The 15,435-nt window shown below is 55.9% G+C and overlaps 1 protein-coding gene across 6 annotated transcripts in view; it reads right to left on the reverse strand.

Annotated features, from left to right (window-relative positions):
* Positions 1–15,435, reverse strand: part of SH3PXD2A (SH3 and PX domains 2A) — a 1,212,758-nt gene that overhangs the window by 703,591 nt on the left and 493,732 nt on the right. The gene's annotated exons all lie outside the window — the stretch shown is intronic.

The raw sequence follows: 15,435 nt of genomic DNA on the forward strand, positions 1-15,435 counted from the left end.
AAAAAAAACCTTCATCAAAAAACTCCCCCTATCCAAACAGTGTCACAAAAGGAATGAATAGCCATTTGCAAATGTGGACAACTTTATCATTGGTACCCGAGACAGTTTTGTGGCCCAGTCCGACCCGGAGGCACACACAGTCGTGACTGGCTGCAACTAGTAAACTTTATTAACTGACCCGGAGACTTCCTTGCTCGTCGTCACTTCCCGCAACCTGTCCCCACCCTAGCCGCGCCTCCACATAACGATGTGGATGTCCACAATGTGACACCTGTATCCCGAGAAATTCTCCCAAAGAGGAAATTGTTATAAAGACATAGATTTGTAGATTGTGGCACTAAATTGGATAATCAATTGCTACAATCTTTAGCACATTGTTGAGAGCATTTTCGTGACATCTTTTTATATGTGCTTGGGGTAGAATTCGCAATAATTATGCTGGGCATAAAACAATTCATAATAAGGATCCTGGATTTAAAATATAACTTTTGAAATTTAAAATGGTTCTTCATTTTATTACCAATCAAGGCAAAGATGAATACAATAAAAAAAAAATAACCAGTACAAACAGTGTTAGTCAACTGTAGAGCAGTCAGGTCATGGTAAATAGCATATTCGAGACATCAAGCTAAGAGAAGAGAATTTAAAAAAAAATAATTACATGGCCACGGTAGTGGCCATGTAGTTATGGTTAAGTTGGTGTTTCCATAGGAAGAGCACTTTTTGGGCGGCTTATAACTTGGCTCCCCCTGGACGAATCCTCACCAAACTTTGCAAGAAAAGTATATGGCCCACTCAAAGTTTGGTGAGGATTCGTCCAGGGGGGGAAAAGTTATAGGCGTGGTCCCAAAATCTTTTGTTTTTTCCCATAGACATAATGGGAAAAAACTTTGCTCATGCCTACAGCCCAAACCGCTGGATGGATTTACACCAAATTTGAGGCAGGAGCGGCAGCTTGGTCCCGAAAGCGTGCTTTGCTTTATTTGGTGTAAATCCGTCCAGTAGTTTTTAAAAAAATGACAAAAATGTAAGTGAAAGGAATTAGTGATATCTGTGTTCGCTTCGTGGACACACTTCCCTGTTCGCTCCGCGGACAGGACGGTGATTGGGCAAGCAGCTTGCGTGATGTCCGCGGACATCTGACGTGCTCTCTCATTGGATGTGGTGAAAGCGTGCAGAGCGTCTGGCTTCAGAGACGCCCGCCATCTTTGTTCCTCGCATGAGAGGCTTTGTCAGCAGGAGCGGGAGCTGCCGCCTGCACAGTAAGTCCGCCCGTGTCTGTCTCCTGTTCCTCCCACCCCCGCTCATGCCCCGTGTGTCCTTCTTGTCCCCTCCACCCCCACTCATGCTCTGTGTCTCCCCTGTTCCTCCAGCCCCCCGCTCACGCCATCGGCACATGGTGGCCAGCGGAGGGCCGAGGAACGGGATCTGCTGCCTGCACACGAACACCGTGCGTCTCTCTCCCTCCCCCCAATCCCCGCTCATGCCCCGTGTCTCTCTCCCTCCCCCCCACCCCCCGCTCATGCCCCATGTGTCTCTCTCCCTCCCCCCACCCCCCGCTCATGCCCCGTGTGTCTCTCCCCCTCCCGCCCACCCCCCGCTCATGCCCCGTGTGTCTCTCCCCTCCCCACCACCCCCCGACACCCCGCTCATGCCCCGTGTGTCTAACCCTCCCGCCGCCCACCCCCCGCTCATGCCCCGTGTGTCTATTCCTCCCGCCCACCCCCGCTCATGCCCCGTGTGTCTATCCCTCCCGCCGCCCACCCCCCGCTCATGCCCAGTGTGTCTATCCCTCCCACCGCCCCCCCGCTCATGCCCCGTGTCTCTATCCCTCCCCCGCTCATGCCCCGTGTCTCTATCCCTCCCCCGCTCATGCCCCGTGTCTCTATCCCTCCCGCGCCCACCCCCCGCTCATGCCCCGTGTCTCTATCCCTCCCGCCGCCCACCCCCCGCTCATGCCCCCGTGTCTCTATCCCCCTGCCGCCCACCCCCGTGTCTCTATCCCTCCCGCCGCCCACCCCCCGCTCATGCCCCGTGTCTCTATCCCTCCCGCCGCTCATGCCCCGTGTGTCTATCCCTCCCGCCACCCACCCCCCGCGTGTCTCTCCCCTCCTCCCACCCCCGACTCCCCGCTCATGCCCCGTGTGTCTATCCCTCCCGCCGCCCACCCCCGCTCATGCCCCATGTGTCTATCCTTCCCGCCGCCCACCCCCCGCTCATGCCCCGTGTCTCTATCCCTCCCCCGCTCATGCCCCGTGTCTCTATCCCTCCCCCGCTCATGCCCCGTGTCGCTATCCCTCCCGCACCCACCCCCCGCTCATGCCCCGTGTCTCTATCCCTCCCGCCGCCCACCCCCCGCTCATGCCCCGTGTCTCTATCCCTCCCACCGCCCACCCCCCGCTCATGCCTCGTGTCTCTATCCCTCCCGCCGCCCACCCCCGTGTCTCTATCCCTCCCCCCGCTCATGCCCCGTGTCTCTATCCCTCCCGCCACCCACCCCCCGCTCATGCCCCATGTGTCTCTCCCCTCCCCCCAACCCCCGACTCCCCGCTCATGCCCCGTTTGTCTATCCCTCCCGCCCACCCCCCACTCATGCCCCGTGTCTCTATCCCTCCCCCCGCTCATGCCCCGTGTCTCTATCCCTCCCGCCGCCCACGCCCCGTGTCTCTATCCCTCCCGCCGCCCACCCCCTGCTCATGCCCCGTGTGTCTCTCCCCTCCCCCCGCTCATGCCCCGTGTGTCTACATCTCCCGCCGCCCACCCCCCGCTCATGCCCCGTGTGTCTATCCCTCCCGCCGCCCACCCCCCGCTCATGCCCCGTGTGTCTATCCCTCCCACCCACCCCCACTCATGCCCCGTGAGTCTATCCTTCCCGCCGCCCACCCCCCGCTCATGCCCCGTGTGTCTCTCCCCTCCCCCCACCCCCGCTCATGCCCCGTGTGTCTCTCCCCTCCCCCCGACCCCCTGCTCATGCCCCGTGTGTCTATCCCTCCCGACGCCCACCCCCGCTCATGCCCCGTGTGTCTACATCTCCCGCCGCCCACCCCCCGCTCATGCTCCGTGTGTCTATCCCTCCCGCCCACCCCCGCTCATGCCCCGTGAGTCTATCCCTCCCGCCGCCCACCCCCCGCTCATGCCCCGTAAGTCTATCCCTCCCGCCGCCCACGCCCCGTGTCTCTATCCTCCTGCGCCGAACCGGCCACGCCAAATCGTCCCGCGCCGAAGCGGCCGCCCCGTAATGTCCTGCTCCGTGCCCCGTATCTCTCTCCTGTTGCCCCCACCCCCCGTGTCTGTCTCCTTTACCCCCCACGCCCCGCTCATGCCCCGTGTCTCTCTCCTGTTCCCCCCACCCCCCGCTCATGCCCGTGTCTCTCTCCTGTTGACCCCCACCCCCCCGCTCATGCCCAGTGTCTGTCTCCTGTTCCCCCCACCCCCCGCGTCTGTCTCCTGTTCCCCCCCGCCCCCCGCTCATGCCCCGTGTTTGTCTCCTGTTCCCCCCACCTCCCACTCATGCCCGTGTCTCTCTCCTGTTGCCCCCCACCCCCTGGTCATGCCCCGTGTCTGTCTCCTGTCCCCCCCCAACGCCCGCCCATGCCCCGTGTCTTCCTCCTGTTCCCTCCCACCCCCTGCTCATGCCCGTGTCTCTCTCCTGTTGCCCCCCACCCCCTGGTCATGCCCCGTGTCTGTCTCCTGTTCCCTCCCACCCCCTGCTCATGCCCCGTGCCTTCCTCTCGTCACCCCCTCCTATGATGCCCCTTGTTGACCTCTTGTTCCCCCCACCCTCCGCTCATGCCCTGTGTCTCCCTTCCTCCCCCCACCCCCTGTTCATGCCCTGTCTTCCTCCCCCCCACTCCCCGCTCATGCCCAGTGTCTCCCTTCTTTCCCCCCCACCCCCGCTCATGCCCCATGTCTGCACTGTTGGAACAGGGCAGACACGGGGCATGAGCGGGGGTGGGGGCCCCACCTTGCCCTACCCCCGCTCATGCCCCGTGTCTCTCCTGTTCACCCCCGCTCATGCTCTGTGTCCGTCTCCCACCTTTTCCCCTGCTCATGCCCCGTGTCTCCCCTGTTCACCCCCACCCCCCGCTCATGCCCCGTGTCTCCCTTCTTTCCCGCTCATGCCCCGTTTCTCCCTTCTTTCCACCCCCTGCTCATGCCCTGTGTCTCCCTCATGTTACCCCCCACTCATGCCCCGTGTGTCTCTGCTGGTCTTCCCGACCCCCTGCCGATGCCCTGTTGTGTTCTCTTTATACACCCTGCCTTACCTTTCCCTGGTGTACATCTTGGTAAAAGATGTTCCTTCCTACACCGGGACGCCTGCTTGCGGTGTCCAGGTTTGGGAAGAAAAATCTTTTTTTTAACCACCCCGGGTTCCCACTTTGAGAACCTAGGATGCTAGTGGTCTTCCTCCATTGAAAAGGACGTTATGGTTACGTTGCACTAATAAAAAACTATGACATTTCTAAAAAGAAATGTGTTAAAGGGACTTTATGGTTAAGTTGCACTAATAAAAACCTATGAAATTCAGTAAAAAAACGGTGTTAAAGGGACGTTGTGGTTAAGTTGCACTACTAAAAACCTATGAAATTCAGTAAAAAACTTTGTTAAGGGGACGTTATGGTTAAGTTGTGCTACTAAAAACCTATGAAATTCAGTGAAAAAACTTTGTTAAAGGGATGTTATGGTTCAAAGTAAAACCGAAAACCCCCTGAAATTCGGCAGTTATGGTAAGATAAGCAACCATAACTCGCGCCACCGTGCACTGTTAACAATAACAGCCAAATGGATGCTTCAGGGAATATGAATGGGTCGCTGTTCAGGCGTTGTCATAGGGAACACCAGCACTCACGCAGGAAGACAGTAAGAGGACTCAACGATGAGAGTCCTTTGAGGTCGTTGACAACAAAGCCCTGGGTTCCAATTAAGACACACAGTTTATTTATTTTCTTTATGTACTTACAAGGCCCTGGGTTCCAATTAAGACACACAGTTTATTTATTTTCTTTATGTACTTATAGAGTGCCGAAAGCCCGCAGGCATCGAGACGCATCACATAAAACTGGAGCTGGATTCAAATTCAGTCCACTGGTCTGGAGCAGCCTCCACCATATGACATAAATGCCTCCCGGTGAATGCCAGATGGTATTCAAAGAAATTCGGCAAGTTCATAGTACCCTGTTTCAATGGGAGCTGCATCTTCCACAGAGCTAGTCTAGGAGGTTTGCCATCCCACAAAAATGTCTGTATAAGAGCATCAAGTTCCTTGAATATCCATCTTGGCATCTTGAGCGGGCGCATGGAACAAGTTACTTACCTGTAACTGTTGTTCTCCAGCATGGGTCTGGCATGGATTCACATGCTCATGAATATTCCCCGTCGTCAGGCTGGGAATCCTCGGTAAAGAAAAAACCAGTATCAGTTTCGTTTCTGATCTGTCTTTCGTAGTAATAACCAATCACTGGTCTCTGCGTCATACTGACCACAGCCAATGACTGCCCTCTACCTAAGCACCGCCTCTGGCAGCCATCTTCAGATTTGGAAGCACGTGAAGTGGCAGTATGACCAAGTGAAGAGCCGCAGAGGGGTAGGCGGGAGGGTTCGCATGTGAATCCATGCCAGACCCATGCTGGAGAACAACAGTTACAGGTAAGTAACTTGTTCCTTCTCCAGCATGGGGTCTGGCATGGATTCACATGCTCATGAATAAAGAATACATAGCAGTACACACATGCACAACCACGGGAGGTGGCAAAGGCTCAACATTAAGCATCACATCAACTCAACATTAAGCATCTTACCTCCTCACCAGGCTCACCTCAGGCGAACAGGTTGCGTAGCACTGCTTGGCCGACCCTGGACTCCTCCCTGGAATCCCGGTCGACGCAGTAGAATTTCGTGAAGGTGTGCGTCGACCTCCACGTAGCAGCCCTGCATATGTCCAGCAGGGGCACACCAGATAGGAACGCCGTGGTAGCTGCGATCGCTCTGGTGGAATGGGCTCTCGGACGGCCAGGCAGCGGTCGGTTTGCCAACCGGTGACAGTACATGATACAGCCGGAGAGCCATCTGGAGATGGAAGCCTTCGAGAGAGCCTTCCCCTGATTGACAGGTCCAAAGTTCACAAAGAGTTGTGACGTCTTCCGAAAACCTTTCGTGCGGTCCACGTAGAACTTCAGCGCTCTAGCTACATCCAGCGAGTGCAAAGTCCTCTCAGCCGGCGACGAAGGCGACGGGAAGAACACAGGTAACACCAAGGGTTCGTTGAGATGAAAGTCCGACGGTACCTTGGGCATGAAGGAGGGGTGCGTCCTGAGCACTACCCTCGTGTCGTGGAAAGTCAAGTACGGTGCCTTGCAGGAAAGGGCCTGGATCTCTCCCACTCGTCGTGCGGAGGTGATGGCCACGAGAAAAGCTGTTTTCCACGATAGAAACTTCAACGGGGCCGAGTGCAGAGGCTCGAACGGAGGTCCCATGAGTTTGGTCAGTACCACGTTGAGCTCCCACGCCGGGGCCGGAGCCTTCACCGGCGGGAACGATCTGAACAGTCCCTTCATGAACTCTTTCACCAGACGATGAGACCACAAGGACGTCCTGCCCGTGGTTCTGGTGTATCGGGAGATCGCAGCAAGATGAATCTTGATGGACGCGTGTGCCAGACCAGCTTTGGCCAGCGTCAGCAGGTACGGCAGCACTTGGGGAGCCGTAATCCGTAGAGGGTTAATCTTCTGTGCGTGGCACCAGACAGAGAACCTCTTCCATTTGTGTCCGTAGCATTTAAGAGTCGAGGACGCCCTGGCCTTTGCAAGAACCTCTCTGCAGTCGGCCGGTATGTCGTATCCTCCAAACTCTAGCGCTGCAGGAGCCAGGCCTGCAAGTTCAGCGACTTCGGGTCGTGGTGGAGGATGGCGCCTCCTTCCCTGGAGAGTAGATCCGCGTCCGCCGGCAGCTTGATTGGCGGGGACGCCGACAAGTCCAGAAGGTCCGGGAACCATATCTGCCTCGGCCACGCAGGTGCGACGAGGATCATCCTGCACCGTGACCTCTTGAGCTGGTTGACGAGCCGGATTAGCAGAGGCAAGGGAGGGAACGCGTAGAGGAACAGGCCCTCCCAGGGGAACGAGAAAGCATCGCCCATGCTCCTCGTCTGGGGAAACCTGCTGGCGAACCTCCGGCACTTGGTGTTCGTCGCCGTCGCGAACAGGTCGATCTGGGGTGTGCCCCACCGTCGGAAGAGGCGATCCACCAGATCCTGCCGTAGTTCCCACTCGTGGCACGAGCGCAGCTCCCTGCTGAGTGAGTCGGCGATGGTGTTTTTTATCCCTGCCAGATGAAACGGCACCAGAAGAATCCCTTGGGCGACGGCCCAATGCCACAGGTCCTGCGCCTCCTTGGACAGCGCTGGGGACCTGGTTCCGCCCTGTTTCCTGATGTAAAACATGGTGGTGGTGTTGTCGGTGAAGATCCTCACCACCTTGCCCTTGAGGGACGGAAGGAAGGACCTGAGGGCCCAAAACACTGCACGGAGCTCCAGGACGTTGATATGCAGGGACTTCTCCGTCGGGAGCCAGAGTCCCCTTGCGTGCAGATTTTCGGTGTGCGCTCCCCACCCTTCTAGGGAGGCATCCGTGGTCACAGTCACCTGGTGGGCTGGGGTCTGGAAGTCCATGCCCGCCGTCAGATGCGCGCGGGTGCCCCACCACCGTATCGCTCGTCGGAAACTCTCGTCGAGTTTGATCCTTTCCTCGAAGCTGCCCGTCGTCTGGATCCAGCGCGCATCCAGGAACTCTTGCAACGGGCGCATCCGGAGCCTGCACATGGGAATGAGGTAGATGCAGGAAGACATCATCCCGAGGAGGGACTTGATGGACCTCACCTTGGCCGCGTCGGCCACCAACATCCGTTGCACCTTGCCCAAGATGGTCCTGGTCCTCTCCTCCGACGGGGAGGCCAGAAGGGACACTGTGTCGAGCCTCGCTCCCAGAAACAGTGCGACTTGCGCGGGCACCAGGTGGGATTTGGCGTAGTTCACGGAGAATCCCAGGTCCGTGAGGAGTTGGACGGTCCTTGCCGTGTGGACCACGGCGAGCTCCCTCGTCTTGGCGCGGATGAGCCAGTCGTCCAGGTAGGGGTAGACGTGAATCCCCTCGCGGCGCAGCTGCGCCGCCACCGGTGCGAGGCACTTGGTGAAAACCCTGGGTGCCGACCGCAGTCCGAAGGGAAGGGCTTTGAACTGGTAATGACGCCCTTGGACCACGAATCTGAGGAATTTTCGGTGCCCCTTTAGGATGGGAATGTGGAAGTAGGCATCCTCCAAATCCAACGACGATAGGAAGTCTCCTTCCTCCAGCTGACCCAGGACGTGCTGGAGGGTGACCATCCGGAACTTCTGCGCCTTGATGAATTTGTTCAGGCGTCGCAGGTCCAGGATGGGGCGCCATCCTCCCGTCTTCTTCTTCACGAGGAAGTAACGCGAGTAGACTCCGGAGCCCCGAAGCCTCTTTGGGACGAGTTCGATGGCGCCCTTCCTGAGCATCGCCTTCACCTCCAGGAGAAGTTGAGGGACGTGAAGTTCTTTCCTGGCCACGGGGGGGACGCGCGGGCACCTTCTTTGAAACTCGAGCGCGTGGCCCCGGGCCAGGGCGTCCAGCACCCAACGGTCGGTGGAGATGGACTCCCACACGCTGACGAAGCCCGCCAGCCGGCCTCCCACCGGGGTGCTTCGGTGGGGGCCCGACCCCACGGCCGGTTCAATCCTGCTTGGACGCGGCCTTGCCGCCTTGGCCCCCTTGGCGACGACGGCGGGGGCCGCCAGACTTGCCTCGTCCTCTGTAGGCCTCTTGCGACGACGAGCGGGCCGCTTGACGGTAGGAAGCGAAACCGCCGCCGGAACCTTTGGAGGCGCCCTTGCCTCCGCCGCTCCGAAAGGGCGTCCGCCGTTGCTGCAGCACTCCAAGGGCCCGGGCCGTCTCCGTATCCGCCTTGATGGCCTGAAGGGAATCGTCCACTGTCTTCCCAAACAGGTTGTTCCCGTCGAAGGGCATGTCCAGGACCCTGTTCTGGACGTCCTGCCGAAAGTCCGTAGCCTTGAGCCATCCGCGCCGTCGAAGGCAAACGCCGTTGCCCATCTGGCGGAACCCAGTGTCGGCGATGTCCGTCGCCACGGTGATGGCGTGGTCCGAGGCCACCTCACCTTCCTGCAGGATCTCAAGGGCCTCCGCCCTCTTGTCGTCCGGCAGAAAATCCAGCAGGGGAGCTATCTTGTACCAGAGTTCCCTGTCGTAGCGGGCCACGATAGCCAAGGCGTTGGCCGCTTTAATCGTCGTCGCCGCCGACGAGATGACTCTGCGTCCCATGGCATCCAATTTCTTTCCCTCGCCGTCCGGCGGGGAAGTCGACGTGGAGGCCGCACCCCCCCCCGCTTTCTTCCTGGCTGCCGCGGAGACGACGGAGTCCGGGGTAGGCTGCGCCCGGAGGCATAGGGGGGCCGAGTCCGGGACCCGGTACTTTTTCTCGTACCGGTCTCTTTTCGCTGGCGTCGTGGAAGGGTTCTTGAGGAGGGAAAGGCCCTCATCCCAAATGACGTCCAACAGAGGCACTGCGAGGACCGTCTTCCTCTTGGTCTCGCGCCGTTGGTAAAGGAAGCCTTCCTTTTTCTTCTCCTCAGGGCAGAGTTGGAAAAGCTCGGATGCCCTGGCGATCATTGAGTGGAACGATCCAATCTCGTCGGGCGGAGAAGCCCTGGGGGGAGGCGACGACGGAAAATCCTCGTTGTATGCCTCGTCGTCCGTACCCGTCGCTGCCGTGTCAGTCCCCGTATCATCCCCTCGGGTGGACGGGGAGGAGGGCTGGATGGGGCGCGATGGTTGAAAAGGAGGCGGTGGATGGATCCTTCTTTTCTTGGTAGGGGGAACACCAGAAGGTCCCGGTTCTGGATCCCCCGACGGGAGAGGTTCCTCCGTCGGTAACGGTAGTCTCGTCCTTATCTCGGAGCATAAGGACTGTATAGCCAACAAAATGGCCGCTGAGTTGTCCTGCGGCGCTGGCAGAGGGGAATCCGACGGGCGAGCAGGGGCCCCGTCGGTATCCTCGACGATGTCGTCGTCGTCACCTGCGTCGGGGCCCATTCCGACGGGCTGGTCTTGTTCCACGCCTAGGCCGTGGCTTAAGACCTCGATCAGTTCCTCTTCTGAGGTTGAGGCCGAATCTCCGACGACGCCCTGCCCCCCCTTCTTCCCCACGGAGGGTTTCACGGGGGTCCTATCGATGGGCACGAAAGAAGACTCCCTCCGAGGAGGCAGGGAGATTCTGGGCCCCGAGGCCGCCACCACTGGTGCAGCCTCCACAGGCTGGGCCAGGGCCGCCGCGACCGTTTCGATAGAGGGCTTGGTCGAATGGATCAAGGCCTTCACCACCTTAGGTGCGCTCACCGCCTTATCCTTGAGGGAGGGGGCACTGCCACGCTCCTCCTCTGCCTTAGAGCTCGACCGGGGTCTCTCCAGGAGCTTCGCCGGGTGCTCGGCCTTCCTCTTACCCGACCCAGAGCGTTGGCTCGTGGTTGATGGTGCCGGGGAGGGTGCGCCCTGCCTGGCGCCCGTAGAGCCCGACCGTTCGGCGCTCCCGGTGCCAGCGGACTCGCGGTGCTTGGCCTTATGTTGGGCCCCCGTCGCCGGGGCGCCCTCAAAGGTCTTAGAAGACCGCTCAGATTTCTTCTTCTTCTCGCCAGACGGGCTCTTACCCTCCAGCCAGCTGGCGAGACGTTGATGGCGGTCCTTCATGGTCCGTTCCGACATGTTGCCGCAAAACGCACAGTCCTTCTCCACGTGCGTCTTGTCCCCATGAAGGCAGTAAAGGCAGAAAGAGTGTTCGTCCTCCTTGAAGACGTTCTGCAGCTGGCATCCAGGGCAGGCCCTGAACAGCTTTCCGGGCGTCGAGCTTCCCTTCTCCTGGGCCATCTCCGAGACCGGGCCTGAGAAGCTTCTGGAGTCCTCCGAAGTGTAGCTCGACGAAATCTTCACCCTTGAGGGGCACAGATGAATCCGACACGGGTCCCCGCTGATCGGATGTAGGATCGGTGGAGCTTGAGGCTCTTTTGACCGAAAGAATCGAAGTTTTTGTGAAAAAGCGCGAAAAAATAGCACTAACGCTCGAGAGCAATAGCACGAGGATCCCAACACATGAACGTGCGGTAAAAATCTGAAGATGGCTGCCAGAGGCGGTGCTTAGGTAGAGGGCAGTCATTGGCTGTGGTCAGTATGACGCAGAGACCAGTGATTGGTTATTACTACGAAAGACAGATCAGAAACGAAACTGATACTGGTTTTTTCTTTACCGAGGATTCCCAGCCTGACGACGGGGAATATTCATGAGCATGTGAATCCATGCCAGACCCCATGCTGGAGAAGGAATGGATATAGTCGACCCTTGGTGCCATGTTCATTTTGATGCAATTTACCTTGCCCCACGGTGAAAGGTTCAGAAGCAACCATCGGCCTAAATCAGTCCTGAGTAAACAGGCAATTAAAGTTGATTTTTGGCAACATCTTCACCTGAGGGCTAACCCAAATCCTTAAGTGCTTCAGCCTCTCAGGACACACACGTAAACTCCAGGTGCTCAAACATGTAACGCATGCATGACCCAGTGATTGGAAGTACCTCAGACTTGCTCCAGTTGACCTTATACCGGGAGACTTCAGAGAAGACCCAGATGCCATCCATCCGGTAAGCAATGCTTGATTCCGGGTCACGTACAACCACCAGTAGATCATCCGCATAAAGCCAGATCTTGCCACAACACTCCCCTCTTCCAAGATCACAAATGTTTCCATTAGCCCTCAACCTTATAGCCAGCAGTTCCATCGATAGAATAAACAAAGGGGAAAGCAGCACCCTTGTCTTGTCCCCCTCTCCAGTTGAAATGACTCAGAAACAAGGCCATTAGTGAGCACACTGGCAGTGGGGTTCGCATACAGTAGTCCTACCAGACGTAGAAATGTCGGTCCAAATCCCATCACCTACAGGCTTTCAAATAGGTAAGGCCACTCAATCCTATCAAAAGCCTTCTCTGCATCGAGGGAGATGGCCGCCACAGGAGTACCCAGCTTACTTCCTTCATCTATGGTCAAAAGCAGATTCCTCATGTTATCCGCTACAGATCTTCCTGTTACAAATACAACCTGATTCTCGTGCACTAGTGATGGCACAACTGTCTCCAACCTTTTTGCCAATATTTTCACCAGTAATTTACAATCGGTATTTATCAGGCTAATTGGTCTATAACTCGTACACCGCGTCAGAGACTTATCCTGCTTCAGCAAGACTGTCACCAGAGCATGCCTCATAGAGACTGGCATGTCTCTAGTGCTGTTTAGGCACAGAGTGCACTGAAAAATCAGAACCTGTAAAGCCGTCCACTAATAACATGGCATGTGTTGGCACGAAGACAAGGACCAGTGTTAAATATAGCTGCACGAGCAAAAAACAGAGCGCCTCGTCCCTTCAGGAAAGATCTAGCAACGCAAGCTACTGGGATTTACAATGCAATCTTAATATTGGACACATGGTGAAAACTGCAAATACTTATGTAGTCTGCACAGCGTTACTGAAAGAGGGCATTATGATAAAGGGGACAGCCAATCGGAAAAGATTTCAAGGAGTAAACAAGGTAATGTCAACCCAAAATGGAAATGCAGAGAAACTATCAGCCTCTCCCAAGAACCCCTCACCCCACCCCTCCGTTGAGGCTGCAATCATATCCACGAGCAGAAACAGCATTAGAAAGAACGGGCGCATAACGCGTAATAAAATGCACACCTGAATTCAGCTCACCTTGAGTATATCTGTCCCCAACCCGGAATCAGGAACCCCAATGAAGTAGGTCTGGAAAAGACCCAGGGCTAAGCTGATGTCGGAACTGTTGGGACTGGGGGCTAGCTAGTCTATTGGCTGTAGCTCCTGAGATTCTATCAGGGGCTACAACCAGAAGATCAGGGGCTGGAGCCCCCTTAGCCCCCCCCAGCAATGCCCCTGGGCTGACCACAACACATGACCCCAACTAAGCTAGTCCACGCTCAAACACGCGTCGCCACCTCCTAAACAGGAAGCACAGGCACACGGAGCTACGACAGGCACCCCCACACAACGGATGCACCCCCTGTATTATCACAAACAAACAGGTAAGATCAAAAATGCATTAAACCATTCCACGAGTCCCAGCAACACTAATACGCGCCACAGCGTAATGGCAACGTGGCATCCAGGTCATACAGCACGCCACGCTCTGGAGCCCCAGGGGCGAGGGGGGGTAAAGGGGAATCAGAAAAAAGCCGTTGGAAACGGCCGGATCCCCGCCATTTTAACTTACTTGAGTGTGCATTAAAAAACATTGACACACTGCAGAGTAAAACAAAGCCCAAAATAAAAGGAAAATGAATGAAACTGAATGAGTCAAGTGATGAGGTTAATCGACCCGAGAGTGAAAGGTTCAGTCCATGGGTGAAAGGGGACATCCCAGAAGCCAGTCACATGCCTGTGTAGGGTCCTGTGTGACCCTCACACCATTAGATGCAGGTTTCATGAGGGAGACCCTGATTCCACGCTCTTTGGCCAGACGCGCTCAGCCTCACCAAAGGCTCTCCTTTTAGCCGCCTCATCCTTGGGGAAGTCAGGGTACAGTTGAACTGCATTTCCACACCAGGTTAGGGGTCCCAGGTGCCTCAGCCGCTGGAGGATGGCTTCCTTGACTGAAGTTTTGATAAAAGTAATAATGATTTGTCTTGGCCTGCCGGTGTCCATCCTGCCAGCCCTAAAAGCCACATCTATAGCGCCTTGACGCAGTTCACCATCAGACAAGCAGTCCCTCAATACTTGGAAAGTAAGATCAACCAAGTCGACATCCGGCTTTTCAGGCGCCCCAGAAGTCGTAGGTATAACTTCTAGCCTGTATTTCCAAACGTGCTTTCCTCAGGCGTAACACGGACATCTCCTCCTTCAGTTCATTGCAGGCTCTGTTACTACCAGAGGCCTCCCCCTCCAAACTAGAAGATCTCGCCTCAACCTCCGTCAGAGAGGGTAGCCTCAACAACCCCCACATCACTAGTGACTTCTTTCTGGAGGGCAAACGCATCTGAGGTGCCGGGTGCATCACCACCAGCGTCCAAATCTTCAGGGAGCTGTTTGGAATTTTTTGGAGGAGGGGTTGCCGGGTGTTTCAATCTTCTTTTTGCCAGACATTGTAGTATGTTTTCAAAAGAGTGCCCAGTGGATCAGCCAGGGTGGTGGGCAGGAGCTGCCTACTCAAGCCGCTGCTGCTCTGGGGGACATTCCAGAATCGAAAATATAACTTTAAAGAATATTGTGTAAACTTAATCAACATTTTTTTGCTACATGTTCTCCCGTTGATTTGAGTTCTAATTTGTACAGCGCTAAACGCGCAAAACAATGACGATTGCAGGGTGCTCTAGGTAAATAATGTCAGATTTGTATATAGCGCTGCATGCCAAATTCCTCTCCCTTTCAAGCGCTGCAAGAATAACTGTAATTATTACCTCATTTAATTTAATGGTACTCAGTTTATCAACCTCAGAAGGATGAGCAGCTCAGTCGACCGAGCCGCGATTTGAACTTGTGAAACGCTTTCTGGCCCCCATCAGACACGAGTGCTTACCCCAGGGGGAGAGAGAAGGGGAGTAGCTCTGGGCAGAGGAGAGGAAAAGTGGTAAGAGACAGGGGTCTGCCCATCCACAGTAATTCCAAAGCTACATTTCCAGTATCTCAGTCCCAGGCCAAGTGATAAGTGCCCACACCTCCAAAAGGATGTCCAGTAACGAGAAGGAGTGTTTCGGCACATTGGGTCTTCCTGCTTCTTTAACTCTTTAGGTAAGACATGCCAGAGGAAACAGCTGTGAGTGGACGACAGTTTAATTATGACTTGATTTATTGGGTAAGTGGTAAGATGCCTTTTGTCTGAAAAAGACTGGAGTGTACTTGAAACCGAAAAGTATTGGCGGCTGTTTTTATTTTTGTCCACCAGGTGGCGTTGAGCACCCCTACAAGCTGAAAGGATTGCATTGGCTGAGCAGGACATTTCGGCAACCGCCGGTTGGCCGCTGACATTTCACCACAGGAGCCGGCTTGGCACGCACTCTTCAGCACGGCCGGTTTGGGGCAAGTTTATTAAAAAATGTATTGAAATAGAAATTTTTATTAAACAAAAATAATTAATCTAGAATTATGGCATGGCGAACCCTGGCCTGCAAGGCTGCTAGGCTGAACTGTTAGCCGCAAGACCATCGAGATCTTAGGGATTTCATCTGCAACACTTATATTAACCATAATGTATTCTGAATAACCCATGTTAATATAAGCAACTGATGCATCTGCAAACAATAACATCTCCATAGCCTAGGGGTTAGGTCGGCAGCCCTGCAGGCCAGGGTT

This window comes from Ambystoma mexicanum, chromosome 8 (genome assembly GCF_040938575.1).
Source record: "Ambystoma mexicanum isolate Mex_15411 chromosome 8, UKY_AmexF1_1, whole genome shotgun sequence".
Classification (NCBI taxonomy): Eukaryota; Metazoa; Chordata; class Amphibia; order Caudata; family Ambystomatidae; genus Ambystoma; species Ambystoma mexicanum.